The 27,305-nt window shown below is 38.6% G+C and overlaps 1 protein-coding gene and 1 long non-coding RNA gene across 4 annotated transcripts in view; one reads left to right on the top strand and one right to left on the bottom strand.

The window, feature by feature from the left end:
* Positions 1-27,305, top strand: part of LHFPL3 (LHFPL tetraspan subfamily member 3) — a 539,792-nt gene that overhangs the window by 112,139 nt on the left and 400,348 nt on the right. The gene's annotated exons all lie outside the window — the stretch shown is intronic.
* Positions 734-11,382, bottom strand: LOC116550353. The gene is made up of 3 exons (XR_004268355.1): positions 11,118-11,382; positions 3,047-3,159; positions 734-772 (listed from the first exon to the last, which is right to left on the bottom strand). It is a non-coding gene; the product is annotated as an uncharacterized LOC116550353 (long non-coding RNA).

The following is a 27,305-nucleotide window of genomic DNA, read 5'->3' as shown; positions in this document are numbered from 1 at the left end:
TTAAAATGTCTTCAGGGTGATACACTGGCAAGGCTAGGAAGTAAACTTGGATGCCATGTTCAAGGTTAAGACAACTGAAGGAACTGGAATCAGTAAAGCCAAGCCAATCAATTATAAATTGACTAAGCATATCTAATCTGTAAAGCACTGTGACATTGGGGAAGCAGGAGTGCCACGATGCAAGTGATGAAGAGTTTTGTTTTTCTCTGTCTTCTACTGCAATACCTTTTTTTGGTTCTAAAAGTAGTATACATAAAAACAATCAAACAATACAGAACAAGTATGAAGAAGTTAAAAATGGGTAATAATCCTGCCACACATATCATAACAACTGTCCACATTTTAGTGAAAACATCCTTTTTTCTTCTTTTTCTATTCTTAAATGTATTTATTAAAAATGATTTTAGAGCATACATTCTATTTTTAAAATATTTTTATTGCTTTGGTAAAAATGACATATTGAGTGTTTAAAATTTTCTTTCCTTTTTTTTTTTTTGAGATGATTTCTCACTCTGTCACTCAGGCTGAAGTGCAGTGGTGTGATCTTGACTCACTGCATCCTCTGCCTCCATCATTTAAGCAATTCTCCCGTCTCAGCCTTCCAAGTAGCTGCAACTACAGGCATGTGCCACCATGTCTGGCTAAGTTTTGTATTTTTTTAGTAGAGATGGGGTTTCACTGTGTTGTCCAGGCTGGTCTTGATGATCAGGTGATCTGCCCACCTTGGCTTCCCAAAATGCTGAAATTACAGGGGTGGACCACCTCATCCAACCTAAAATTTTCAAAAAAATTGGTCAAGTTCAAAAAAAAAAAAAAAGAAAATAAAATCTTTCCCAAAATAATCACCTAGAAATAGCCACTGCTAACATTTGGTATTCTTTCCTTAGAATAATCTCTGTTTGTATGCACAAGTATAGATTGGTTTGTGTGACTTTTACATGAGTGGGATCAGCTTATTTACTCAAAGAAAGGGATGGATGCTTCCGACATCAGACACCATTTAAAATCTCTGTACTGTGTCTCAGTCTATGGATGAATTTTATTTAACCAGTGCTTTATTGATGGACATTTAAATTGTTTACACTTTTCATGTAGTATGCAGTAAGCATCCTTGAAACTGAAACCTTTGTTCACTTATTCAAATTATTTTCTTAGGATACATTCCTAGAAGTGGAGTTTCTGGGTCAAAGGGCATGCTCATTTTAAAGGCATTTTATATTTTATTGCTAAAAAATGCTAATGATCAAAAAACAAAAACATAGGTGTTCTATACCTAAAGATGAACTGGTATTTATTATTTTAATTGGCTTTTTTTTATTTACCAGATAGATAACCTTTTCATATGTTAATTAACCATTAAACCTTTTCAATTGATTTTATTGATATTTCTTTTATCCTTTATGTGATCTTGTTGTGAATTACCTGCTTATACTCTTTAATTTATAGCAGTTCTTTCACTTCAAGGAATGTATCCTGAGAAAATAATTTGAATAAGTGAATGAAGATTTAAGTTTAAAGGATGCTTACTACATATTATGAAAAGTGTAAACAACTTAAATGTCCATCAATAAAGCACTGGTAAATTAAAAGTCATCCACAAACTGAGATACAGTACAGATGTTTATATTGATGTCTGATGTCAGAAGCATCCATCCCTTACTTTGAGTAAATAAGCTGATTATATTCACTTAAAAGTCACACAAATCAGTCTATACCTGTGCATATATACAGAAAAAACAGCCCTGTGTCTGTCATATGTATTTCAAATATGTTTCCAGGTTGCAATTTGTCTTAAAAATGTATTTTATGGTGCTTTTAAAGTTGGCTGGTTCTTTTTCTGAGACTTGCTTGTATAAAATAAAAATCATACTAGACCAATTAAACAGGCAAGACTACTTCAACAGGGCAGAGAGATTGAACTCAGCTCTGTTGAAATAAAAGGTGGAGAATTTGTAAGCACTAAGGGGAGAGAGTGGGAAAGTACTAGAGAGCATTTCAGAAAGAGGGCAGGTGAGTTGATGTGGTTAGTCCATCTGTGTTTGCTAACTGTTGCTTGGGGAAGCTATACTCCTCCTTCTACAGAGACTGGCAGATAGTGATGCTGTCTTTCTTAATTATATTTCAAAGGGAAGGTTTTCAAGTCCTTAAGAAAGACATTCCTGAGTTATAGAAGATTTACATTTTAAAGGAGCAAAAAGAATTTACAATAGCAAGTTTTCTAAAATAAATGTTATAAGAAAAGGGAGGTTTAGGAACTGGTGGCCAGGAAGAAGCCTGTTGATATAGTTTGGCTATTTGTCCCCCACCATGTTTGAGGTGGGGCCTAGTGAAAGGTGTTTGGATCATGGGGGCAGATCGCTCATGAATGGCTTGGGCCCTCCCCTAGGTGATAAGTAAGCACTCACTTTGAATTCTCAGGAGATCTGGTCATTTAAAAGTGTGTGATACCTCTCCCCTGTCCCACTTCCATCACTCGCTCCCACTTCGGCCATGCGATGTACCTGCTCCCCCTTCACCTTCCTCCATAATTGTAAAGTTTCAGAAGCTTCCCTAGAAGCAGAGCAGATGCCAGCACCTCTAAAGTCTGCAGAACTGTGAGCCAATTAAACCTCTTTTCTTTATAAACTACTCAGGCTCAGATACTTTATAGCAATGCAAGAATTGCCTGATACAGGTGTCTACAGTTCAGCTGGGCTTAGGGGAATGTTAAGGCTGGCTTGCTTGCTTTGGGAATGATAATACCATTCTCAGGAATAGGGAAGCTAACCAAAGATAGAGATGGAGATTGGGGAGGGATGAACAGCTCCACCTTTTTCGTACACCCACTGAAGTGCTTCATAGACAGAGCTGAGACTGGAATTGGTGTTATGTCTACACAAGTGGTTATTGAAGTGAAAGGAATATGGAGGTGGAACAGCATTCGTCAGACCATAGGTAGACTTGTTTGTCTCCCTGAAACTTTCCACCAGGTCAAGTTGTGATACCAAACACAGCTTGTGGTACAAACAAAGCAGGCTACCAAAATACTTATTGTATTGGTCCTTACCTTATGAGAAATGGGGATTATTGTTGTCACTGGTCACTCAGAATTAGGATTCTGCAAGTCCCTCCTTGGATACTACATCCTTGCCTGCCATAAACTATAGCTGTTAGGAGTACCTAGAGGTAATATGTATACTATTAGGAAGAGCCCTGAGACACACAGGCCCAGGTTCTAATCTCAATTTTACTGTTTATCAGTACCATGTAGACAAGTAATTTGCCTTCTCTGAGACTCTGTCCTCACCTGTAAAATGTGGATAGTAACTCTGTTCAGGATTACTGGGTAAGTCAGTGAGCTCAGGATGCAGAGTGCCTGGCCCAATTCCCTCCCATAGAATGAGCTCCATTGTTTGTTTCCTTCCCTACCATCTTAACTCCTCAACCCATAAATGCCGTTCCACTGCTTTAATTAAAAGACATAAGGGGCATAATGGCCTAACTGTTCAGTTCTTTAATTCCTCTGTTATAATTTTGTTTCTATATTATTAATTTAATTTATAAAGCACAAATTATTTAGAAATGCTGTTCTGTGTTTCCACCGTCTCATCTGTAGTGCATGCTAAATGGAAAGGAAATGAGGTGTGTATCCTGCTCCTTTCATCTTGTCTTATTAGCCGTGATCAATGAGCCGGCCTCCTTATTGTGCCTCTGTCATTTTGCCTCAGAGCCTCCTCAATGTTTTTCCTTTATAGTTTCATTTAATCTTGATGCACAAATTAGGTGTAGATTGCAACTTTTCACTTCATCACCAATATCAGCATTGACGTATAGGCAGCCCTGTTTGCCAGAAATGGATCTTGTGGTTTTAAAAATGCACATTAATTAGCATTTGCTTTTAATGAGTAATTGGTGATGAGGCATATTAATTGAGTCGTGAAATGCTTATCTCGGGTCTACAACATGCAAATTAGTTGATTTACAATCAATTGAAAAGTCTCTGATCTTAAAATTTGGACAATGTGTGTATGATAAACACTTCTAAAAAACAGAGTCTAAAACTCATCATAAAAAGAAGGACTAGACTTTCAATTCTTTATGTTTAATAGTTATTCCTGGCTAGGTGTGGTGGCTCACACCTGTAATCCCAGCACTTTGGGAGGCCGATGTGGGTGGATCACCTGAGGAGGTTAAATGAGCCTGGCCAACATGGTGAAACCTCATCTCTACTAAAAATATAAAAATTAGCTGGACATGGTGGTCCACACTTGTAATCCCAGCTCCTTGGGAGGTTGTGGCAGGAGAATTGCTTGAACCTGGGAAGCAGAGGTTGCAGTGAGCCAAGATCACACCATTGCACTCCAGTCTGGACTCCAAAATAAATAAACAATTAAAAAATGTAACAATGCATGCACATTTAATTTTCAAAGTTGTATTTAAACAGTGTGATGCTTTGTGATTTCATAAGCTCAAAAATTATGACTAGATAATTAACTCAAGATAGAGCTATCAGCTGTTTACTTTCAGAATTTTAGGTTACCTAGAAGTTTGAATAGTAAAAGGCAGAAATGCAGAGATGGATGATTACTGATATATAACTTTAAAAAAAAAATTTAAGAAACTGAAACAAAAAAGACATGTTACATAAGTGAGACTAGTCAGTGGTTCCAAAACACAGTAATGCCCTTCTACTTTCCAAGACCCCCAGTGGATGCCTGAAACTTCAGATAGTACCAAACTCAATATAAACTGTGCTTGGATTTCTCTCTTTTTCTTTTCTTTCCCCCAGCCCACCCCCTCGAGATGGAGTCTTGCTCTGTTGCCAGGCTGGAGTGCAGTGGCACGACCGCAGCTTACTGCAAACTCCGCCTTCCAGGTTCAAGCAATTCTCCTGCCTCAGCCTCCCAAGTAGCTGGGATTACAGGCACATGCCACCACACCTGGCTAATTTTTTGTTAATAGAGATGGGGTTTCACCATGTTGGTCAGGCTGGTCTCGATCTCCTGACCTTGTGATGTGCCTGCCTCAGCCTCCCAAAGTGCTGGGATTGTAGGCATGTACCATCGAGCCTGACCTCTTTTTTTCCTACAATTTCACGGATGGAAGATTTGTTCTAACAGTAGATCCTAGCAACCTCAGTAGCTGATATTTTTCTTTCCTTATTAAGTGGAGAACTTTCACCTCTTCACATAAATGAAGCACTTCATGGCTTTTCTTGGGCATATTTAAATTGTAAGCATCACTACACTTGTACTTTGGTGCCCTAAATAAGAAAATAAGAGTTCTTTCAACACAAGCATTATGATACTGTGGCAGTTGATCTGATAACCTACAAGGCTGCTAAGTAACTAATGGGTAGGGAGCATCTACAACATTAAATAAAGAGATGATTCATGTCCTGAGGTGTGAGATTTTATAATGCTACTCAGAAAGGTGCGCCATTTAAATTGTGAATTGTTTATTTCTGCAATTTGCTGTTGAATATTTTTGGACCCTAGTTGGCTGCAAGTAATTGAAACCACAGAAAACAAAATCATGGATAAGGGGGGACTATTGTACATTCTAATATGTACAATAGTTAGGAGATGTTGCCAATTAGATGATAAAAAATGTACAATGGCTGTACATTTTAGCTTTAAATACTTTAAGAATGTTCTCAGCTTTTATGCCCACCTCATTTTTAAGGCATCTTTCTTCTCTTTAAAAAAAAAAAAAAAAAAAAAAAAAAAAAAAAAAACTTTGTGTGGTGTTATTGGCTAATTTACCCTCAACCATTCTATGCTCTTCTAGGTCCCAACATTCTCAAACTACATTTCTCACATCTTATTGTCAGCTGGCTTTCCATTAGGTTCTGCTAATAGGAGACATTGTTGCATTGTTGGAGGATTTCCAACAGTGCAGTAATGGTAACAGCATTGTCAGCCATGGAGGTGGGGAAGGGTCTTGGCACCTAAACTTTCAGCAGCAGCCTCCTGTGCTATGGCTCACACAATCAGGCTGTGGCAGGCAGCTGGAAGCTCGCAGCATAGCACCAGGACCTCAGGGTAGCACTTCTGCTCTGGCAGCTTAAGTTGGTATTGGTTTCCCACAGTTACTAATGTTTGAGTGACCACCTTGTTCACCTTAGTTTCTTAAGCACTTCTACCACCTATGTAACCAATTTCTCTATTAAATATCTTCTTTTTGAAATATCTAGAGTGGTTCCTATTTTCTGCTAAGTTTCTAATGTAATGTGTTTAACTCCACATTTAAGTACTATTCATTACCATTGAGACACATTCATATTGTCATTGGGACACATTCATATTGTGTCCCAATCTCAGGATATTAATGTACTCTTTGAATGTTGCCTGCAGTAACAGATTTAAAACCAAAATGGAATTGTAACTTTGGGCAATGGACTTTATTCTGAATCTTCTGCAGAGAAGTCAAAATAATGAGATACATTGGCCAGGAATATTGGTGTGAGGAAATCAAAATTGATGGTGCAAACTGCAGCTATGGACCATCCAAAATATACTTTATTTAATCTGCTACAAGGGATGTGGAAGGTAGAAATTTATAGGCACCCAAGTGTCTTTATGTCTGGTTGCAACCCATGTTGTTCCTAGCTGTGTCACACATCACCAGAGCAATAGCCAGAAAGCTTGCTGAAGGCAGAGGACCTCTTAGAAACAGGTACTGGAGAGGAAATAAATAGCTAGAGGGCTTTATTCTTGTCTTTTTGTTCCTGGATTAATAATGGAATCTAATATTTGAGCAAAGTATACCCCTTTTTTGCATATGATTTTCCAAGGCAGTATCAACCTGTTAACCTTAATTTAAAAAAAGAATTCATATTAGTTGCTTGAACAGATGTCTTTTAACCCTTATTTTAGGTTCAGGGGTACATGTGCTGGTTTTTTTATATAGGTAAATTTGTGTCACAGGGGTTTGTTATACAGACTATTTCATCACCCAGGTACTAAGTCCAGTACCCAATAGTTATTTTTTCTGATCCTCTCCTTCTTCCCACCCTCTATTCTCAAGGAGGCCCCAGGGTCTGTTGTTCCCCACTCTGTGCCTGTTGTTTCTCAGAATTTAGCTCCTACTTATAACTGAGAGCATGCGGTGTTTGGTTTCAGTTCCTACATTAGTTTGCTAAGGATGATGACCTCCAGCTCCACCTCTGTTTCCATAGAAGACATCTCATTCTTTTTTTATGACTGCATAGTATTCTACAGTGAATACCTACCACATTTTCTTTATCCATATGACCATTGATGAGCATTTCAGTTGATTCCATGTCTTTGCTATTGTGAATAGTACAACAATGAACATTCACATGCATGTGTCTTTGTGGTAGAATGAATTATGTTCCTTTGGGTATATATTCAGTAAAGGGATTACTGGGTCAAATAGTAGTTCTATTTTTGGCTCTTTGAGAAACTGACACACTGCTTTCCTAAATGGTTGAACTAATTTACACTCCCACCAACAGTGTTTAAGTGTTCCTTTTTCTCCACAATCTCACCAGCATCTGTTATTTTTTAACTTTTTAGTTATAGCCATTCTGACCGGCATAAGATGGTATCTCATTGTGGTTTGATTTGCATATCTCTAATGATCAGTGATACTGAGGGTTTTTTTATATGTTTGTTGCCTACACGTATATCTTCTCTTGGAAAGTCTCTGTTCATGTCTCTTGCCCACATTTTTTAATGGGGCTATCTGTTTTCGTATAAATTCAGTTCCTTATAGACGCTAGATATTAGACTTTTTTTCAGATGCATAGTTTGCAAAAATCTTGTTCCATTCTTATGTTGTCTGTTCACTCTGTTGATGGTTTCTTTTGCTCTACAGAAGCTCTTAAGTTTAATTAGATCCCATTTGTCAATTTTTGCTTTTGTTGTGATTGCTTTTGGCATCTTTATCATGAAATCTTTGCCCATCCAGAATGATATAGCCTAGGTTGACTTCCAGGGTTTTTATAGTTTTGGGTTTTACATTTATGTCTTGAATCCATTGTATTAGTCTATTCTCACACTACTAATAGACATACCCAAGACTGGGTAATTGATAAAGAGATTTAATTGACTCACAGTTTTGCATGGGTTGGGACGCCTCAGGAAATTTATAGTCATGGTGGAAAGGGAGGCACATACATCCTTCTTCACATGGTGGCACGAGAGAGAATGAGAGTGGAGCCAAAAGAGAAGCCCCATATAAAACCTTCAGATCTGGTGAGAAATCAGTCACCATCATGAGAACAGTATGGGGGAAACTGCCTCCATGGTTCAATTATCTCCACCTGGTCCCACCCTCGAGCCATGGGCTTATTGCAATTTAAAATGAGATTTTGGATGGGGACACAGCCACACTCTCCGAGTGTTGAGAGTGTATAAAAAACTAATATTATTGGTTCATGTAGGTATATTTATTTCTCATCTGTCTTGTAAAAATGATGTTTTAAGAGACTTCCTACAGGCTAAGGATGCATTTGAATTCAAGGGATAAAGTGCAGAAGCTCATCATGTATTTTTAGGCAATACTGCATCTTTGCCCTTTTCCAGGGTTGTAAGAAGCAATAGCATTGGAGAGAAGAGAAATAGGTAAACTATGCTACTATACTTCAGACAACTATGTATTTTGGTGTTACTAGTAAAAATATCTAGTACCTGGAAAATAAGCTGTTCTTCCACTGCTGAAAAGCAACCATTGCATTTTCAAATTCCGCAGCATTTAGTTCACTCCCTATCTTGTTGTGAGGCCTGGTTCAGCCACTCCTCTGCCAGTGTTTCTATCAGTTATACCTGACTGAAGCAGAGTGGCTTTATGTTGTTTTCTTTGTTGAGCCAAGACTTTACAGATAAGTAGAACTGAATGTTTGACCTAGCTATAATCCCCGCCTATGGATTAAAAGGGATTTTAGCTGAAATTGAAATCTTCTGGTGAGAATCAAATGAAACCATGTTGTAGGGCTCCACATGTTTCCAGCAGCATAGCATTTGCCCAGAATCAGCATCTGCAGTAAGAGTTCTGATTTCCATGTTTTTTCCTTTCTGAAAAAATCATATTTCTGACCTTTTTCTTTTAATCGTTCTTTTTGCCACAACTGTGTGTCTCTTTCCAAAGTGCTCAGCATTGCTAAGAATAAACTCATCCTGATGATTCTCCAGTGGTCAACACCCTTATTAACATCTCTTTCCTTTTTAGCTTTGCATCAGTGCACCTTTCTTAACACTTTATCTAAATGTTTTTTACTTGTTAACTTGCATCTGTGAAGTCCAATAGCATCTATAGTTAGTCACAAGACAGGGTATGGTCAGTGACATTGAGTTTATTGTTCTCTGGTGGTGTTAATAACATTCAGTGTAAAAAATGGGAGGGGGGCTGGTTCTTGCTTTACCTGTCTGACATGGTTGGTGCAACAGTCAAACAAGAGAAGACAGGAGGCAGTTTGGGTTAATGGAAAAGATCTAGGATTGGGGAGGGCACAAAAGTTTAACTCATATCTCTGCAACTTAGTAACATGGGGTCTCCTTGAGTGTCAGCTTCTTCAGCTGAAAAACTGGAGTAATAATAGTTCCTACCCATCTATTTTGCAAGAGTGTTGAAGAAAAGAGATATGGTTTGGGAATGTAGTTTTTACACTGTAAAGTTCTGTGAAGTGCAGGTTGTACAGGCTTATTTCTGTTTAAGAAACAAGTGGCAAATTGATTCTGGGGGATTAATCTGTTTTATTATCCATGTATTAGATTGTGTTGCATGACAAACAGGCTGTCTTCTATGATTTGGCAAACTGCATATAGATGAGTATTCGATTTAATAATATTTCTTGGGTTCATTTATCCTTATCCAATGAAGAAGTTCGATACATGCGGGCAGGATTATATTTGGGAATAGACAGATTAAAAACATGGATTGATACAATTGAGGATTTGCACCAAAGCAAATTATCAACTTTGATACCAAGTCATTTGGTTTGTTTTCTCCTCTCCTTCATCCTGTTCTTCCTCCTCTTCTCTTTCTCTTCTAAATTGTTTTCCAAACCTTTCACCTTGTAGGTTGACCAATGAATTTCCTTAGTGTTCAGTGTTTTGCCTTCCCATTACGTTAGAAGTATGGGTTAGGCCTTTATCTGGCTGTCACTTAGCAAAGATGTATCTGTCTGTTCACTGCACCCTAGATTTTTTAAACAGAAAGATTTAATGCAAAGAATTGGATCACTGAAATTACTAGAAGAGCAGAAGTTATCTGGACTATTGATTTCAATGTCAAACCACCACCGCTACAAGCCAGAGGTCAGGACCTGCTGCTAACCTATCCTTCTCTACCCTACCCTCCTCTCAACCTCAACTGGCTTGTACTCTTGAAGCTGGTGACTGGACACTGGAATATGGAATCCATTTACTAAGGTCATAACAACCTATCTTGCCAGCCAGAACTCATATGAGGGTATCAAGGTGTCACATTGACAGAATATATACTGCATCCAGAATCCTAGCTGCTAGGGAATCTAGAAATGTGGTTTTTAATTTCCCAGCCTCTACAAAAATAGAGTAAGAATGGAAGCCAATGCCAATAGCCAGTAGCTTCAGCTTGGGAGGCAGGCTGGCTTGTGTTGCCAGGTCATTCTAAAGTTTTCAGAAACAAAGTAAGAAAATAATGGTTTGGGGTAAAAACCATGACAATGAATGCATCATTTGTGTCCTTACAAGTGGGGGCAGAGATGTGCAGATCTGCTCTCAGACTGAGAGTTGTATACAGCATGTTTTGCATTGGAAAGTTTCCATGGAGAATCACAAATTTTCCAAAGTAGAAAGGTCTTGTGCAAACCTTTTTTTTTTTTTTTTTTTTTTCCCGAGATGGAGTCTTGCTCTGTCAACCAGGCTGGAGTGCAGTAGCGCCATCTCAGCTCACCTCTGCTTCCTGGGTTCAAGCAATTCTCCTGCCTCAGCCTCCCAAGTAGCTGGGATCGCAGGTGCATGCCCCCACACCTGGCTAATTTTTTATATTTTTCGTAGAGACGGGGTTTCACCATGTTGGCTAGGCTGATCTCAAACTCCTGATCTTGTGATCTGCCTACCTCGACCTCCCAAAGTGCTGGGATTATAGCTGTGAGCCACCGCGCCCAGCCTTGTGCAAACCTTTCTTACCTTTAACCATTGAGGCGCTTCATGGGGAAGAGAGTTTTGATTCACTCAGCTCTGTTGTCATTCCTTCCATAGGAGGCTCCAATTTAACAAGCTCACATCAAACCTTTGCCTGGTGGACATATGGATGGTTTGATCCAGCCTCGGTCGCTGGAGTAAATAAAGTGAGTGCCATCAGCTTCCCTGTTTATTTCTGATCTGGTTGCTGCGGGTTATCATAAAGGCTGTCTAGGAACAGAAAAGCATTGTCCCGATGAGGGCTAAAAGCTGACTTTTGTTCTATCCTCAGCTCATCAGCAGTGTGTTTGTGTAGGTAGGAAAAGGACCCCATCACCTTTTGTGTAACTAACCCACTGAAGTAAGCATATCTCATGGTGTGGTTTTACATCATTACACAGTGGTACTCATTTTGTGACTGTTTCCTGGCGGGCATTAATTGGGAATGGTGTCAAACTGGACTTTGTTTGTGTCTGATTTTTTTCTTTTGAAAGTTTTTTTCCTAAAATAAATAGCCTAAACTATTCTTAATATTAACCAGGTGTAGCTAAATCATAAAACTTGGTATGAATCTTCTGCAGTGGGTAGCCACATAACTGAGGTGGCTAACTGAAAATTTGCATTTCTTATCAGTTTTCCTGCTTACCCCACCTGGACTTAGCCCTGGGGGATCTCTAAGATTCATGGTGTTCTCCCCTTCTAAATTACCTTTAACAATGGAAGAATTCTGTTTTCTAATAACAAATAGGAAATTTTGTTTCTGCTTTCTAGGAGTCCAGGAAAAATGATTATCAGAGAAACGTGCATCAACGTAGCATGTTTTTTTTGTTGGTTAGACAAAGGTAACAATACTTAACTTCCAGAGCATTAATCATGTATGATTACCATCCTAAATGTGAGATAAATTATATATTAATATTTCTATCTTACCTAACATTCCCTCTCAGCACAATTATAGAAAACTGTGGGGAAATATGTGCTTGCACTAGAAATGCCACACTCTGAGAATGCCAAAATCCCAAGTAACGATACTGTATGAAGTTCAGGTGTTTACTGCCTTGTTCTTCATTCTGAATGTAAAGAATAGGGATGAGATGTTGTAGAATAAACCAGCTGAAAGACAGTGAGAGAAGAAGAATATGGGTGTTGTTGGGGATTCTTTTCCCTCTGTTCTTAGGATCTGGCGGCCACAGATTTTCAAAAGCAAGAAATGGAAAAATGATCAGTTTTAAAGTGGCTTTAAGCCCAACTGGCTTTTATTGATCATTCCATTCCACTTCTCTCTTGTGGGGTAATTCCGAATTTGAGAAAATGAGCTATTCACAAGCAGGGGCTAATCCATATTCATCCTCTTATTTTTAATAACTGCTCATTCTTTACAAGCCTCTGTTTCCCACATGGACCCATTCATGTAACATACTGTATATAACAGGGTTTTAAAGCATTTGTAATATCTTCATTCAAACTAAATTTGGCTAAGATTAAGCAAGACCATGACCATCTCCATGCTTGGTCTAGGAACAGTACCAGCATGTTATATTTCACCAACATTTTAAGTGTTCACTCTGTGCACACACTAACAGCTCTACAAATATTAACTCATTGATTCTAATAAAAACTTCATCGTTTCCTGTTATACAGATGAGGAAATGGAGGGGCAAATAGGGTAAGAAACTTGACCCAGGTCACACAAGTAATAAGGGCCTAATAGAAATCTGAACCCAGGAAGACTGGCCTGGGAGTCTCTGTTCTTAACTAATCTGAAACTCCAACATGACTACATGCAGGAGTCTTCACCTTGATGATTTTTCTTCGCACTAATTTTTCTGGCTCTTCCGTCTCTTCCCTTTCCTTCCAACTCTCATTTCCATCATCTAGTTTCTGGGGGTGTGGGGTCCTTCTCTGTGTGGCCTACATATTACATCCAGGAGACTGCCTTCCTGCCATTCCCCCCAAAGCTCACCAAGAAGTTATTCCCACCCATTGTCTTATTGAAGCTTTCTCAGTTTCCAGTGAGTTCAAGAAATCCCAGTTTTTCTACCAAGACATCCTTGGCCTATAAGAAGACAATTTCTCCCTTTAAACGTGGAATTCTCATGATTTTCTCATTTACCATATTCCTAATGCATGAAAAAGACAAACATTGCTTTCTATGGGGTATGTGCCTTTGCTTTTGGTATATTTTCTATGTGTTAGTGTTAATGGTGTCTTAAACTCTAGAAGTCATGAATGATACTTGCAAGTCAGTTCATGGAATTTTCTTAATGTCTTTGATGGAACTGATAATAGTTGTTGACCTTGACAATAGTCAGCAGTGGTTTGGAAATGCTATATATTGCTGTCCCTGTTGAAACAAAGCAAGATGGCTTCCTCGTCTATGACACAGGCTTACAGTGTGCTAACTATAGTTCTCGTATACATTATTTCTTTTAAACCTCATCTCCAATATTAAGGTAGCTATTATTATTCTCATGTTACACATGAGGAAACAGATGTTTAGGTAATTTGCCCTGGTTCATATAAGGTAAATATCAGGATTCAAAACTAAGACAATGACTTTAAAGCCTATGGTTTTAAAAATTACTGAAAATAACTTATAGAAACCTTGGTGAACCTCAGATAAAATGTTTTCTACTCTACTGTGTGGCCTTGGGAAAGTTATATAACCATTCCCTATCTTGTTTTTCCTGACTACATTTATTTTGATTAATAGAACCAGAAACCTGCATAATGTAATTTCACATTTAATGTTTTCCATTTGGATTCATCCTTTGAAATTGAGTTATATTAACAAATGTTTATAGATGCTATGATTGAGAAATATTACACTAAAGTTGTATCATTCATGCTTTGCTCAAATATTTTAACTTAATATAAAAATTTCTGCCACATGCAGTGGCTCTTGCTTGTAATCCCAGCATTTCGGGAGGCTGAGACAGGAGGATTGCTTGGCCCCAGGAGTTCAAGACCAGCCTGGGCAACATAATGACAACCTGTATCTACAAAACATTTAAAGATTGACTGGGTGTAGGGCACGTGCCTGTAGTCTCAGCTACTTGGGAAGCTGAAGTAGGAGAATCACTTGAGCCCAGGAGGTCAAGGCTGCCATGAGCTCTGATTGCACCACTGCATTTCAGCCTAGATGACAGAGTGAGACCCTGTCTCAAAAAAAAAAAAAAATCACTACTCAAGACTAGTAAATATATACTTTTTAAATCACTGTGACTGAGCAAAACAAAATATATAAATCACCTTCATTCTGCTAATGAGTTTTATGTTTTTAAAAAGCAAAGATTGATAGGTGGAGAAAAGCTGCATTTTTAGGAATCCAGCCTCACTTTCCATCAAATGGATAACATGAAACACTATCCTCAAAGGCTGCTTCATTCTATTTTTATCAGCCTTTAAATATTGCATGTACTTTGTAGAATATTTGAAAATATAGGCAAACAAGAACAAAGAATAATGTAAAACATCACATTTATACCATGCAGAGATCACTGCTATAGCATTCTCATGCATAGATTTCCAGGTCCTTTTGCATATATATCTATAAGAGGGTATGTGCATGAATATTTGCAAATATTCATTTATAATGAACCAAAATGTTATCCTATTATACCCATTATTATGTAACCCATTTTTTTCAACTAATAATTTCTTTTCCATTTAAGTAAAATTCTGTCCTATATAAAACCAAGTCTGTGTTTACACCTCCTTAACTAATGCAGTTTTTTCTGTACATTTGGCATATGAAAATTAATATCATTACATTTGGTTATTATCCCTAAAGTCTCTTTTAATTTTATCAGTTCTATTTTTATGACACTGTCTTGTTTAGAAATGCAATTTTATTGTAAAATATCATAATTCAATCCTTGATTGAACAATTGAGCCTGATCAGAATAAAATTTCATGTGACATTACAGAAACCTATTTTGTTGGACCCTCTGGGAGACCAATAACAAATATTAATGATACAAGTAAAAGAAATTGAAAATTTCAAATAGCCCTAATTGTAATGAAATCAAGAGTTTATTCTTTGTGGAACTAAAGGCAGTGAAATGGAGAACTGTTTTCAAACAAATGGCTCAGAATTACACTGACATATTCTATGAGATATAAATTCTACCAACATACTGTCAATGGTGAGAATAACTACCAGACCCATATAGGGAATAAATGCTTCTTTCAGACATAAGTTTTACAACGTGTTAAAATAGTTTCCTGTTCAATTTATGGTTGGCTTTTCTAAAGTTTTCCCTTAATGACAATAAAGATTTTCTTCACACAAATTTCTTTCAGTTTGACTTCTCAATAGAACACCTAAACAGGCTACACTTTTTTTTATTATTGTTATTTTTATCTATTATAGAATGAACAACGGCAAATGGCATACAGGTAGCCTAACATCATGAAGTTTTAATTTAATTATACCTTATCGTTGTAATCCTCCTCCTGTCTCATTATTTACTGCCACTATTTGCCATGAAAGCAGGTATTTATTTAATGCTAGCTTTGTGCCTATCTTTCCATGCATCATGGTGGAAAACTTGGACTCTGGGAGTCAGAGCAGCCTGGATTTAATTCCCTCCTCTCCTGTGTGACCTTGAGCAAGTTACATAACCACTCTGTTCCTCATTTTTCCTGGCTATAAAATTAGAATAAAACAGTCTCTATCTCATGGGGTTATTGTGGGAGTTAGATGAAACACTATGTAAAGCATTTAGAATAGTGCCTGGCACATAGCAAGCACTAAATAAATAGAGGAAATTTGTTTTCAAAATTGAGTTTCACAAATGCCATCCAAAGTCACCGCTCTGAAAAATATATCCCTTGATATTCCCTCTTCACTAAGAGGAGCAGTAAAAGTAAAAAGTAAAACATTTATTTGGGGATAAACATTTATACAGCTATATGACAAATGTATCCTTTTTCTCCCACATGTGCATGCACACACTCTTTTATAGAAGTTTATTTTCATGTCCTCAATGTGTATTATTTATTCACAAGCTCACTACTCTTCCTTCAAACCTGCCACTCTTGGAGCAGGAAAATGTCCCAAGCTAGGGGACACATGTGATCTACTCAGTGGAGAGTCATGTAAAATGAATTCAAAGACCTCCTGCTTCTACCCAAGTCCACCATTGTATAAGAATATCATTCCAGCCCAGTTTAGTTTGTCACCTGCATTCTGGAAGGCCCAGATAGAAGTCATTCCATAACAATTAGAATTTTACCTACAAAGAAGGTGTATTTGGGGAGCCAGCTCAATTCAATTGGTCAAATATTTGGGTGTACATTATGAAAGGGCATTGTGCTAGGTCTAGGGTGAATTGAAGGATTAAGAACCTCAACGACTCTGCAGCTCCAGAATAGGGAATGTTGATAGCAGAATGAAATAAATACTGAAAAGGCAGGAGGAGGTGTTATGAAGAGGCTTTATTTCCTGTTGCAGAGAAAAGGTGGGCTCTTCCTAGTGAAGAGCGTAGAGGAAGCACATGTCAAGATAAAATCATGAAAGAAACAAAAGCACAAGGATGTAAAATTAGTGTACAGCATGGCTGAAGCACTGGGTATGGTGAAAAAAGACTGAATCACAAAAGGCACAGAATCCTTGCAAAGAAGGCTGCACTTCACGTTTTAGGCCATGGGAGCCACTGCAGTTTGTTGAGTTGGAGAGAGACAAAGTAAAATCAGTTTAACAGCGTTCTTTTCTGGGAATCCTTCCTTATACATAAAACACCCTTGTAAGCTATGCATTTACTATCATTCAGTTCTTAGTACAGGTGGTAAAACCATGGTTTCTAATAATAGCTAAACATTACTTTCTAGTTTTTATTCTCTGATCAATAGGTATTCATGGGAATAAAACAGTGCAGATAAAAAGTCAAAAATATATGACTCATTATCATTAAAGATAACCATTGGATATTTCTGGTTAACCATCCTTATCTCTCTTGGTGGTTTTAATCTTTTAACTAAATCAGCATTCCTCAACATATTACTTGAACACTCTGGTTCTTTGGCATATTAAGAATAATGTCTTAAAAAAGTAGAAAGGTGGTTGCCAGAGCTGGGAAGGGGGAAATGGGGAGGTGTTCAATGGATATACAGTTTCACACTTAGAAGATGAAAAAGTTGGGTCTGTTCTGTAACAAAATGAATATACTTAACACTACTGAACACTTAACACTTAATATACTTAACACTTAAAAATGGTTGAGATGGTCAATTTTATTTTTATCACAATTAAAAATTATGTCTCACAGAAAGGACTCTGGTCAAGTATGTTTGTGGAACATTCATGCTTCTAATTCCATGTTGATGATTTACAGTTCACAAAGGCCCTGAGCAGTTCTGCAATAAAGAAAACCATTTAACTTTGTTGAGAGTGGAATTTTCAAATGCAGTAGTAACAAATTTGGACACATTAGTTTTTTTCAAAATGATTTTAGGGAAGGCTTGTCTAGACACTATGGCTAGAAAATGGTGAATAACTGTTCTCTCTTCTTTCTTGAATGAAATAACATAAAATTTATCAAGCAATTTTTTTTACTAGCAATTGTTTAGCCTCTTAATTTTGAGAAAAACACTGAAAAGATACTGTCACTGATTCTAGTCTATTTCAGAAATGAGTTTTCTTCTTGCCTGGATGTAGCATGCCTTGAGTCTCATCTTACTGAACTTAGAGAAACTGGAGTAGTAACATTTATTTATTGTTGAAAACGCTTATTAAATGTTGAGCATTTGTTCATTGACAGACATCTAGCCACTGCCATCTAAAATGGACATACTCAAAGGAGCCTCTTTGTCAATGATCATTACAGGAAAATAAAACACAAAACCCTGTCAAAGGTTTTCTGACTTGGAGATACCACACAAGAGATGTAAAATAGCAAAATAATGTGAAAGAGCTTCCTTTGTATAAAAGGATTGGGGAATTCAATTTCAAATAATGTTGATTATTAATGTTGTTCTTGAGTTTTGTTGCCTCTTCAGTATGTAAGACCCAAATGTTGAAGGAAAGAGAAGTATATAAATGATTTCTACTGAAATAACAGAGTTCCTAGAAATCAATGCTCTTTAGCTTCCCTCTTTTTTTTATTGCTAAATGAAAAAAAGAGAGAAATATTCTAGAGAAATTATTTTCAAGTTAGAAACAAGCATACTCCATACATAGAAGCACACATCGGGGCAATATTAACTCCTTTAAGGCAGGAAAGGGATCATTTGATAAATTACTGGTGATCTGTGTTGCACATTTCATTGTGATGCCAGTCTCTATAGAACATAACTCTTCTTTTGTGTTTGTTTTTTTAATACAAAGCCTTGCTTTGTTACCCAGGCTGGAATGGTACAAACACGGCTCACTGAAGCCTCCAATTCCTGGTCCCAAGTGATCCTCCACCTTGGCCTCCCAAGTAGCTGAGACCACAGGCATGTACCACCATTCCCAGCTATTTTTAATAAAATTTTTATAGAGAGGGAGTCTCACTTTGTTGCCCAGGCTGGTCTTGAACTCCTGGGCTCAAGGGATCCTTCTGCCTCATCCTCCTAAAGTGCTGGGATTGCAGGTGTGCAATCCCAAGAACATAATAAACCCGGCCCAAGAACATAATTCTTGATAGGCATTTTCTCTTAGTTTTTCACTCATTCAGTAAATATTGATCAAGCATTTGCCACATGCCAGGCACTGTGCTTGGCAATAGACATAAAATGATAAGGGACTCCATTGTGGTCTCTGCTGTCATGCAGCCTACCATTAAGAGGAGAAGATAATTGTTAATCAGATAATCACAATAGTGAATGGACGATGATGAACACAATAATGTGTCTGAAAGAAATAGTGGGAAAAAGTGGGAGCTAAATAATAAGAACACATGGAATCATAGAGGGGAACACCACACACTGGGGCCTTTCAGAGGGTGGAGGTTGAGAGGAGGGAGAGAATCAGGTACTAGGTTTAATACCTGGGTGATGAAATAATTTGTACAACAAACCACCAAGACACAAGTTTACCTATGTAATGAACCTGCACTTAAAAGTTAAAAAAAAAGAGAGAAAGGAATGCAGTTCTACAAAAACATTAATAAAGGAAGCTAATACATCAAGAAAAGCTTCACTGAGGAAGTAGCACTTAACTGAAATCTAGAAGATGAACAGGAATTAGCCAGATGGTGAGGGAGAGGGAAAGGCTATTCAGACACATGAACAGTACTTACAAAAAGTCTTAGGGGCTGGTCCATGTTGAAGCCCATTTCACAGGGAATAATTGCCAAAATCCCCAAGCGCCCTCTGTATTTTGCATGGAAAAAGGTTGGAACAATAAGCATTAAAATGTTAAATGTCAGTGCTTTGTATTTTCTTTTATGATTCTGTTTTTATCCTTAATTTTTGTAGTGAAGACATAATATTTTAAAAGTTAAATTATTATTGAAATCCCTGAGTCAACAAATACTTTTATTTGTTGAATAGTTTTATAGAAACCGTTTTATGACTGTCCATGGTTTTAATAAAACTTCTGATTGGTTGAAAAATCATTTCAACTTCTACAAAATTATCTGGATGGAAAGATATATAAGCTGCTGGTTTCTGGGGCTTCAGTCATCAGAAACTACTGGAAGCCGTAACTCCTGAATGAGTAAGAGCCAAGGCCATGGACTTTAGGGGGTGTTTGGGATAGTTTTGATGTCTGCTTTTTCTGTCCTTTCTCCTCTTCCCTCCACCGCTCCACTCACGTGGACCCAGAAAGTTTTAATTAGGGATGGAGTCCTCCACGAGCAAAATGGCAGCAGGGTGGGAGTGGGGAACATGGAAAGCATTGAGCTCATCTTGATCCATCTCTGGCCAGTGGCTTATCCTTTAACTTGTTCTTATACCATCCATGTCTCTGGTGTGAGGATACCTGTATCTTCTTTGAATGACACAAGCATGTTCCATGCATTCCATCCCTGCATCTTAAATCTGTTTCTCAGGGAGACTCAGATAAATACTTAATGGCTACTGATCAGAGCCTCACCAAGCACTTGTTGGTATGTTGCTGCACACATAGCTCTCAACTATTAGGTCTTATCTAAAGCATAAAAAAAAATGCCTTTGGGTATAGCAGTAATGTCCTGTGGACACAGTAAGCACTGGCTGGGGGTGAGGCACTACCAGAACAACATTGCCCTAAAACACAATTTAGGGGACAAAAATCTGACCAAAATGGTCTTTAAGAGTTATGCAAAACAATTGCTGAAACCACATGTTGCACCGTAGTGAGAGATTTCCTCCTACTCTTTAGTGGCACCACTCCTAAGAAAACCCAGCTTGACTGGAGTCTGTGGTTTGCTGGTGTTGACTGAGGCTGGGGTGGCTGTTAGCTCTGGCTCACATGGTGGGAAAGGACTTCCTGCTGGAAGAAATCTCCAAGCCCATAAGACCCTTCTCTGAGGGGGGAGAAAAGAGTGGGCTCAGTTTACCTAAAGCTAATCACTGTGTGCCCTTCATAGTAAGTGCTAACATACAAAGACTGACAATTTCCATAGGATTTATTGTTTTTATTAGGCATGTAACTCTCTATTGGTCATTCGGAGGGATCCCATGGGAGTTCTTTATCCTGATAGTTGTATTCCACACCCTGGACTACCATGACATGTTGAGGGGACATACAAGGTGCTTGCTTTTTCCACTTTCTTTTTCCACTGTTTTTTTTTTTCACTCTGTCGCCTAGGTTGGAGTGCAGTGGCGTAATCGGCTCACTGCAACTTCTCCCTCCCAGGTTCAAGCGATTCTCCTGCCTCAGCCTCCTGAGTAGCTGGGGTTATAGGTGCCCACCACCATGCCTGGCTAATTTTTGTATTTTTAGCAGAGATGACGTTTCACCATGTTGGCCAGGCTGGTCTCAAACTCCTGACCTCCCATGATCTACCCACCTCACCCTCCCAAAGTACTGGGATTACAGGTGTGAGCCACCATGCCTGTCCTCTTCTCCACTTCTGCTAATGTTAAACAGCCCTGGGAAAATGGGTTCAGCTCCTATACTGTTCATGTCTACCAATCCTGCAAGATTCTTGAGGCTTCCCTGCTCTAGCATCTGTTTTCCAGTCCAAACCTCATGGTGGTGCTTACTGAATACCGCACATATATTAATATTTCCTGTGGGTGGAGCAGCTTATTATTTTCTAAAAATTTCTCATCGATCATCTCATTTGTTCTCTACAATTAATATGTGAGATTGCAAAAATAGGTTTTATTATTTTCATGTAAAAAACAGAAAACTAAAACTTTAGGATGAAGGTTATCATGTTTAAATGGCATGTACTCATCAGAGTTTTATGCCAGATCAGACACTTGGAAGAATTTCGTCATGGATACACATATGGAAAGAAAAAAGTTTTGCATAGTATATAGATCAGGACTTTGGAAGAAGAGAGACCTTAATATGAATCCTGGTGCTGTGAACCCCATGATTAATCACCTAACCTCTCTCAGCCTCTTCTTTTAACTGTAAATAGGAATAATGACTCTGCCTCTCAGAATTGTGAAGATTAAATGAGGTTACATTTGCAAATCATCTAGCTCAGTACCTGATGCACAGCAGATACTTCATAAATGACACCCCCCCAGATTTCCAGAATATAGAAAGTAGAACTCGACTGAATGCAAAACTGTGATTAGCTGGTTGCACATAGCCCTGGGCAAATGCAGATGAAAATCATAGGGAAAATGCCCTGTATTTGGAATAGAAAAGAGAATAAACAACAACTTTACTTGAACAATTGATGTGGACTATTCTCAGAATATTTCAAGGATGTGTAATTGTGCAGTTTGCACATTAGTTATATATTCAGGATTGCCAAGTTGAGGGTTGCCTCTTTGTACAGCTCTCCTTTGTAAGCTGCTTTGAATCACTTCATTAGAAAGTTAAGTGTCTGGGAAAAAAAATAACAAATTGTAGAACATATCCACTATTGTTCTACACACAGTGTACCAGAGCTGAAATTATGGCCAGAAGAGGGCCATGCATAAAACAGGCATTTGGTATGCAAATAAGCTAACAGTAATGAAATCTTGAATAACCCATGGGTAAAGTCAAGAATTTATTCAGTAGGTATTCAGTGCTGACCTTTAAACTAGAGTAGCTGAGGCTGGAGTGGTAGGAATTCTGATTTATTTAGCGAAGAGTGAGACTAACCTGTTTATGAAATAAAGACCCAGGGCTGGTCCTTTAGGAAACCACTCATGGGGAGTAATGGGGTGAAGCAAGGAGACCAGCATCCTAGTCTCATTCCTGCCACTGGTCAGCCACATCACTTTGCCTTGCTGGGTGACACAGTCAACATCTATTAAATGCTGGGCTGCCCTAACACAGACATTTTTGCATTTGTGCAAAGAAGGACACTCCTTAACAACTGAGAAGCCATCTGACTTCACTGTTTGTGCGACGGCTCCTCCTCAGGTTATGGTCCTGTCATTTCCCACCCAGATGTTATAATAGTCTTGCCTCCAGACTCGCTCCTAAAAATCCATCTACCACATTGTTTCAGAAAGGACAATCTTTCTGAGAAGCCAAACTCTTCAAATCTCTTCCTACTTTCATGCCTTCCATGTCTTCACTGAAGTTGGGAAAAAGCATTCATGTGACATACAAGGCCCTCGGTGACCAGACCTCCCACTTGTCTTTTATGCCTCATCTCTCACTTTCCCTCACCCTAGGGTCCAACTACACAAAGTCATTTGCAAATCCCCAACACACCTGAATACTGCTTGCCTCTGGGCCTTTGCTTATGCTGCTCTCCCTGCCTGGGTGCTCTTCCTATTGTGCATGTCTCCCTATAATGAACTATAATCCCTGGAGGATAGGAACATGTTTAATTCTTCTGTCTTGGTGCTCAGTGCTGAATGTAACACATAACAGGACTTAATATTTGGTGAATGAATGAAGGTAGATGGTTCAGATTTCAGGCTAGATATTCAAAAGGGTATTTTATTTTCAATGCTCCTGAAATTATAGCCATAGACTAATCACACCAAAAGCTAGCCCTGCCTGTAGTATAATCAGAGCCATTGCTTATAAACATAGCTCTTTTAGAAAGGATATAGGCTCAAGAAGTAGGTGATTGACCTTGAAGTCTAGGATATACTACCGTGTGGTAACAGCTATTGGCGCCTTGCTCACATCTGTAATGTGCACCTAGGTTCCCCTCCCACTGCATTAGTGTTGCCTGCTAATGGCTCACAGTTATACTTTTCATTGGAGTATTACCCCTATTGACTTGCTATAGTGATTACATCCTTTCCTCCCCTCAGGGGTGGCCTGTACTGGTACCTGATTAATACTGGGTTATAAAAGCCCCTTTCCTTTTCCTCAAGATAAAATAACTCTATAGTGCCTGCTACTCATACTGGACTCCTGGGGAATCACACTGAGGTTAGATTTCCATTAACCATATGCTTGCATAGCTCCTTCACCTGCTGTCACCCTCTTCCCTCAATTCCTTACAAGTTTGTCTCTTGAGAACACTCCCTCAATAAGTCACTTACCAAATCACTTGGCTTGGGCTCTGTTTCTAGGGAACCACATCTAAGACATCCTGGTGGTCTAGAAGACCTCTTGTGGGGTCAGACCTTCCTGATTAAGGGGTTCGACAGGGTTACTGCCAATCATGTATTTGTCCCCATAGAGCCTCTTTCAAGCCATCATTCCTACCCTGCACAGGTGTTCCACCAGTGGCGTAATTAGCAAGACTTCTTTAAGTTGAATCTGTCCTTTTAGACTCTTATGTGTTTATACTCTCTGTGATTTGTCCCTACACCAACGTGTGTAATAAAGCAAGTCAGTCATTTGTCGCAAATGGAACTAAAAAAAGATACTGCCTTTCTCAGGTTTGTTTTTCTTGTTGTTCCTTCTCCCTGCCACCTCCTTGAACTTTAAAGCAGCAATTGCTTGCATCTCATGGACAATAAACAGATTTAGAACCCAAAAGGCAGCTGGCAAGTTGCCCAGTGTACCATATGCCACCTTTTCCCACTGCAGGTGTTCTCCCTCTTGACTGGCAGCTCCAGGGCTGGCTGTGGTCCAGTCTAAGAGAGACAGAAGATCTGAGAAGATATGCTTAGCATAGTTCTTCACAAGGCCAAGTCTCCATCTGGGTTTTTGTTTGTAGGACAATGTTTATCATCTGCCCATGTTGACATGCACACGGGATTTCAGGAAGTATGTTGGACAAACTTGGTCCCTTCATGATGTGGACACATGTAGCACCACATGGATACTCCCAACCTTGCTCTTGCAAAGAGTTTGAAGTAATTGAGGAATTGAGGTACTGACTCCAAAATAGATGGAAGTCACTAAATTCTGTGAAAATTTGCTCAATATGATCTCTTTTTTTGACATAGAGTCTTGCAGTGCTGCCCAGCCTGCAGTGCAATGGTGCAATCTCAGCTCACTGCAGCCTCCACCTCCCGGGTTCAAGTGATTCTCCTTTCTCAGCCTCCCAAGTAGCTGGAACTACAGGCACATGCCACCAAACCCAGATAATTTTTTGTAGTTTTAGTAGAGATGGGGTTTCACCATGTTAGCCAGTATAGTCTCAATCTCCTGACCTCATGATCCACCCACCTTGGCCTCCCAAAGTGCTGGGATTACAGGTGTGAGCCACCACGCCCAGCCAATATGATTTTTAAAAATTGAAATTTCTAGGACCACTCCTCTAACTGATAGATAAACAGGAACCAGTCATTTGTTCTCCCTGTTACTCCTGGGTTTTTTCGCAGATCAGTTCCATTCCCTTAGATGCCTTTCTCAACCTACAGTGGGATGGTAAAAAATTTCCCACAAGTGGTGATGCTTGGGTGCTAAGATTAAACAGGAAAGGTTTAAATCATGAAGGCTGCTATTCTGATTTACCGTTTTATAAATTTTATGTTCAGTTGTAATTTTCTTTCCTTTTTCAAAGAAAAAGTCTTTTAAATTGATGGATAGACTTTTAAAACTACATAGTTATTTTTACTGTTTGTCTCAAGAAATAAAGATATCTCATATAAAGGAGATGTAAAAGTAAATACGTAGGTAAGATACTCCTGATATACTTTCCTTCAAGTGATTTAGTAAAAATTCTTAAACTTGTATTTTATACATATAGTCATTTTTTAAAAAAACAGATACAGGGTCTCACTCTGTCACCCAGGCTGGAGTGGAGCGGCAATCATCATTGCAGCCTCAAACTCCTGGGCTCAAGCCATCCTCACACCTCGGCCTCCTGAGTAGGATGTAAACCACCATGACCCGCTAATTTAAAAAAAATTCTTAAATTTTGTGTAGAGACAGAGTCTCACTATGTTGCTCAAGCTTGTCTGAAACTCCTGGTTTAAGCAATCCTCCCACCTTGGCCTCCCAAAGTGTTGGGATTTTATGGGTATGAGCCACCACATGCCCAGCCAACATGTAGACATTTCATATAAGATACTGATTCAAGCTAATGAACAGAGTTGGCTTACATGGCAACTCTATTAGTAGGTCCTTATAGAGCATCCTTAAGATTTTCAAGCCAATCATAACATGCCTGGGGATTTGAATGTTCAATTCCTTTTGCTTTCTTTTTCTTAAATGATTTGGGGCTTTTTAAAGCTCTTATGTCCTTTCTTCATTAAGAAAACTCCTCTAGTGTGCTGTATTTGTGTCCTACTTCTTCAGCCATCAGAGTTTTGAATGTGTCATATTCTTTTACCTCTGGCTCCAAAACATTCAGGGAAGCAGGACTGAACAGGCAGGGGCTAGTGACATACTCAAACCATCAGGGATATCAAAGCACACTCCCTGCTGCACTTGCCCCACCCTCATGTAAAAGCACCTTCCATCCCCTTTCTCTCCTTCCCTCCACTTCTCTGCATGGCCATTCCTGGACCAAAGTGTTGAGGATGGAGCATGTTAGCAAGGGGTCCAGAGAGAAGGTCGAAAGCCCTAGAATCAAGGGGGTATGTTTTCTGTTGAGCTCCTTGGCTTCTCATTTATTTTGAGACTTACCTTCTTAGAATCCCTCTTCTTTCTTGAGGCAGATGAGACAAAGCATCCAAAGTACCTCACACAGATTAGGAAGGTGTCTTGGCCCATTTTGTACTGCTGTAACAGAACACCCGAGACTGGGTAATTTGTAAAGAACAGAGATTTGTTTCTTACAGTTCTGGAGCCTGGGAAGTCGAAGATGGAAGGGCCTGCACCTGGCCAGGACATTCATGCTGTGTCATCCCATGGTGGAAGACAGATAGTCAAGAGAGCACTAGAGAGAGACAGGAAGGGGGCTGAAATCATCCTTTTATCAGGAACACACTCCTGCAATGACTAATCCATTCATGAAATGATGGCATTAATCCATTCATGAAAGCAGACCCCTCATGACCTAGTCACCTCCTAAAAATCTCCCCTCTCAATACTGTTACATTGGGGATTTAGTTTCCAGCACGTGAACTTTGAGGAACATTCAAAGATAGCAGAGGGGCTCTCCATAGGTGACACAGGGTGGTAAAAGCAGGGGAACGAGGTCCTGATGAAATGGTCTTTTAAAAAAATACTATTTATATAGCTTTTAATAGGTAACAATTCATATAACTTAAACTTCATGAAGTATTTCAAAATATACAGTGAAAATCCTGTCTCCTGTATCTTATTCTCATCCTCTGAGTTCCTAGGCATGATATTGACTTTTGTACTAAAAGAGATACATTTTATCATGAAAAGACAGTTTTTGCATGATAATCCCTATTTTATGGAGTATTCTTTAAAAAAATCAAGAGATTCTCGTGTGCTTTATTTTCTTGGAACTACTGGTATGGTGAATTATATTAATATGATTCTAAATGTTGGACGGTCCTTTGGTCTTTATTTTTCTAATGTGCTGTCAAATCCTAATTACTATTATGATATTTTACTTAGGATTTTCACATTGGCATCCATAAGTTATATTGGTCTGTAATTTCGGAATATTTTGTGCACCTTTTATCATCTTTATCATCCTTTGGTACTGATATTATGCTGACTACATAAAAAAGAATTTGGAATGTTTCTTTTATATTTTCCCTTGATGCTCTGGAACCATTTAATGATTAGGTTTTCTGTCACTTTCTTAAAAATTAAAAAGGTTTTTGTTTGTTTATTTTAACATACAAAGATGCATTGTTTCTTTAGTATTCAGCAATCCATTCAAGGAA

This window comes from Sapajus apella, unplaced genomic scaffold (genome assembly GCF_009761245.1).
Source record: "Sapajus apella isolate SASKATOON/1434 unplaced genomic scaffold, GSC_monkey_1.0 scaffold7, whole genome shotgun sequence".
NCBI lineage: Eukaryota > Metazoa > Chordata > Mammalia > Primates > Cebidae > Sapajus > Sapajus apella.
Note: the sequence above shows the minus strand (reverse complement) of the source record. Positions and strands in the feature narration are given on the sequence as shown.